Below are 4005 nucleotides of genomic sequence, written 5' to 3'. Positions count from 1 at the left end.
GTATATATTGTTTATTTCTGGGCTCTCTATTCTCTTCCATTGATTTGTCTGTTTTTGTGTCCATACCATGCTGTTTTTATTATTGTAGCTTTGTGTTGTAGTCTGAAGTCAAAAAGCATGATGCCTTCAGCTCTGTCCTTTTTATCAAGATTATTTTGGCTATTTGAGGTCTTTTCTGTTTTCATAGAAATTTTTAAATTATTTGTTCTAGTTCTGTGAAAAATTCCCTGGGTATATTGACAGTGATAATAATAGGCCATTTAATTAAGAGATTATCAATTGCATTATACATATCTTAAATTAGAAATGCTAATTATTATCTGGGAGATTCCCTGGTGGCTCAGATGGTAAAGTGTCTGCCTGCAATGCAGGAGACCCAGGTTCAATCCCTGGGTCAGGAAGATCCCCTGGAGAAGGAAATGGCAACCCACTCCAGTACTCATGCCTGGAAAATTCCGTGGATGGAGAAGCCTGGTGGGCTACAGTCTATGGGGTCGCAAAGATTATTATTCATCATACATTACTCACTGAAAATGTTTCAGTGTGATGCTGTAAATCCTTTGCAGAACTATGTATATTTTAATGCATGTAGTTCTCCATGCAAATAGTAAATATGTTTATTTGACTTCCTCATTTGGATATGTTAACGACTGATTCAGGTTCTGGATGTCAGAGATAGTAATTTAGAGGTTGTTAATGGAGAAGACGTTAAAATATTTGCAAGTAGTATCCCAGTAGAAGTTTCCTGAATTTCAAGTATACTAGAATTGATATCCTCTGAACTGAGAGCCATATAAAAGTTGTGTTTGTTTGTTTGCATAATATACATTTTTGCAAAAGAGAAATCCAAGGTTACAAAGATATTGAAGAATCATGGCTAATAACAAAGTTTCCAACATTTATATCTATAAATTGTGAAAACTAGGATCCCCATACCTCAACAGTTTCAAGCAGCCCATATCTATCCATGGTTTCCCTTGAAGCAAAAGAGGCAATAGATATGAGATGAGTATCTCAGAGGCATGCAGGGATGAAAGGAGATGCAACTCTGGAGGGGTTGTGGTGTGGTTACATTCTCCCTGGAGAAGTGGAATATAAAACTTTCAGGTTAATATTGTACAGTAATTGTATTTCTTAAAATGTTATCTGCTCCCTTTAGAAATGGTATGATAGCAAATGATGTTGGTCTGTCTTTCTGAGGGACTAATGAGAAGAGGCAAGAGAACATTCCTGTCAGTGCTACTTCATCAAGGACTCAAGAGTCAGTGTGCAGAATGCTACAGAAAAGTGTTACCACAGCAGTGAGAAGTATAATGTGGTTAATGGGTGCAGTTCTCAGTACGAGGGTAAGTGTGATGTTTATGAGATTAATGTAAAGCCATGGGGAAAAAGAGGACTGATATCCTCCCCATCTTAGCTGTATGCCATTGAGCAGAAATAATGTCTGAAGTAGGATGAACATGAAGGAGGGGTCCCAGTGTTTTACCGGTGAATCTAGATGTCAGTTGAAGGAGAACAGGAGGAGGAGAAAGAAAACAAGCAGCTGAAGAATGAATACCTATAGCCCCTTGACTTTCTTGTTGGGCTAGGAAACTCTATGACCCTAACATATAGAGAATATGAATGTTTTTCCTTCTTCGTTTTTTAAATGAACTAGAAGAATGGATAGCAAATCCATGGGAAAAACAAAGGGAAAACCTTGGGAAACCATCCACCAGATAATGAGTCTTTTAACATCAAAATTCAGTTTTTCCTTATCAGTATAACTGAAAGTTAGTGAGGAAACTTGCTTTACTGTTTGATGAGTTATTTTAAGTTCCTCTTATTCTTTTTTCCTACTATTATCCTGCTGTGCCTTAGATGTATATAGCAATTTATGTTCACAGAGCTCAAAATATTATATGTTATCTCATTTATCTTCAATCCCTAGAATTTTATACCCATGTAAAATTTTCCTAGGCAGGTCCTATAAATTCAATGATATATATTTGGGCACATTTTACCCAAGGGGCTCTTAGATGTTAAGAACTGTCAGGGGCTATTTTTAGATTACAGGGAATTTAGCATTTCTAAAAATAAAGATTCCACCGACTAGATTCCTCTGCATTGCTGAAAGCAGCCTTTGGTGCAGAATCATCAGCAGGAATTCAATAATCCCTGAGTAGAAAGGCCACAGAGTAGCATGCGAACTGACCTTCTCTCTTGGGAGTTGGTAATGAGGCAGATGGCTCCAAAATTAAAGGCATATTCTGCCCTATATTTCTGCACTGATGCTACAAAGAAGTGGATATATCACTTTTAGGATGACCTCTAAAACTATCTATATACCACAGTTGGATCTCAAATAGCAGGAAGCTAGATATATTAGACGGAGAAGGCAATGGCAATCCACTCCAGTGTTCTTGCCTGGACAATCCCAGGGATGGCGGAGCCTAGTGAGCTGCCATCTATGGGGTTGCACAGAGTCAGATACAACTGAAGCGACTTAGCAGCAGCAGCTACATTAGAAAGAGTTTGGACTTTTGTGAGAATCCATATTTTAACTCTTACCAGCCCTTTTAAAAATGGAACAGATGCAGGAAAGAATGTATCTTATGGTTATGCCAAGGGACCTGAATTACTAGAGCATAGGACAAATGTGGTAAAGGTGAGTGATAAGATGGAAAGGTAAGCAATGCCAAGACAATATATGGCATGAGAAAAATTCTGGATTTTATTCTGATATAAGGGAAGTTAGCAGAGAGTTTTCAGTCAGGAAGTTCTGGTCTACCCCTTGGAAACAGAGTCTAGAAAATTGCTAAGAGACATCTATGCCCAGTCCCATGTACACCCTTCACTTCTCCATGCAAGAGCCTGATGCCCTGCCACCCACAGTGCAGCTGTATGAATAGACCACAGTCTTCAGTGAGTATTCCTTTCTTTGGTTACATTTGTGGAGTTTCTGACAGGCAGTGGAGATTACTGCCAGGCACAGCACAGCCTCTTTGGAGACAGGTGACATACAGAAATTCATCACTGTTTACCAAGAAGAACCCAAAAATCAGCTAACCTGGAAAAAGTATTGAATTGAAATCTGCAGAATCTTTGCAATGAGTTCTAATCAAGATGGAATAAAAATGCAGTGTGCTTCCTATCCATTGCCTTAGGATTACTGGACTGAAGGATTGCTGCTTCTTGTCAGGAAGTTCATTTCATTTCCTATTACTTCCAGCTTCACGCCCAAAGCACTGAGAATTTCAAATGGAGTATATTTAAATAGACCAGTTTCTTTGTGTTATTTTTTTCAATTTATAATTTTTTTTCATAACCCTATTGGATGAGGGCCGGATGAAGCACAACCTGGAATCAAGATTACCAGAAGAAATATCAATAACCTCAGATACACAGATGACACCACCCTTATGGCAGAAAGGAAAGAGGAACTGAAGAGCCTCTTGATGAAAGTGAAAGAGGAGAGTGAAAAAGCTGGCTTAAAACTCAATATTCAGAAAACTAAGATCATGGCATCCAGTCCCATCAATTCATGGCAAATAGATGGGGAAACAATGAAAACAGTGACAGACTTTATTTTTGGGGTTCCAAAATCACTGTAAATGGTGACTGTAGCCATGAAGTTAAAAGACGCTTGCTCCTTGGAAGAAAAGCTATGACCAACCTAGAGAGCATATTAAAAAGCAGAATCATTACTTTGCCAACAAAGGTCTGTCTAGTCAAAGCTTTGGTTTTCCCAGTAGTCATGTATGGATGTGAGTTGGACTATAAAGAAAACTGAGCACCGAAGAACAGATGCTTTTGAACTGTGATGTTGGAGAAGACTTGAGAGTCCCTTGGACTGCAAGGAGATCCAACCAGTGCATCCTAAAGGAAATCAGTCCTTCATATTCATTGGAAGGACTGATGCTGAAGCTGAAACTCCAATACTTTGGCCACCTGACTCATTGGAAAAGACCCTGATACTGGGCAAGACTGAAGATGGAAGAAGAAAATGAAGACAGAGGATGAGTT

At 38.8% G+C, this 4005-nt stretch overlaps 1 non-coding gene across 1 annotated transcript; it reads left to right on the top strand.

Annotated features, from left to right (window-relative positions):
• Positions 1-329: 329 nt before the first annotated feature.
• TRNAC-GCA (transfer RNA cysteine (anticodon GCA)) lies at positions 330-402 on the top strand. The gene has a single exon. It is a non-coding gene; the product is annotated as a tRNA-Cys (tRNA).
• The last annotated feature ends 3603 nt before the right edge of the window (positions 403-4005 follow it).

Source organism: Bos taurus, chromosome 10 (genome assembly GCF_002263795.3).
Source record: "Bos taurus isolate L1 Dominette 01449 registration number 42190680 breed Hereford chromosome 10, ARS-UCD2.0, whole genome shotgun sequence".
NCBI classification, from domain to species: Eukaryota; Metazoa; Chordata; class Mammalia; order Artiodactyla; family Bovidae; genus Bos; species Bos taurus.
This window is presented reverse-complemented; position numbering and strand designations above follow the sequence as displayed.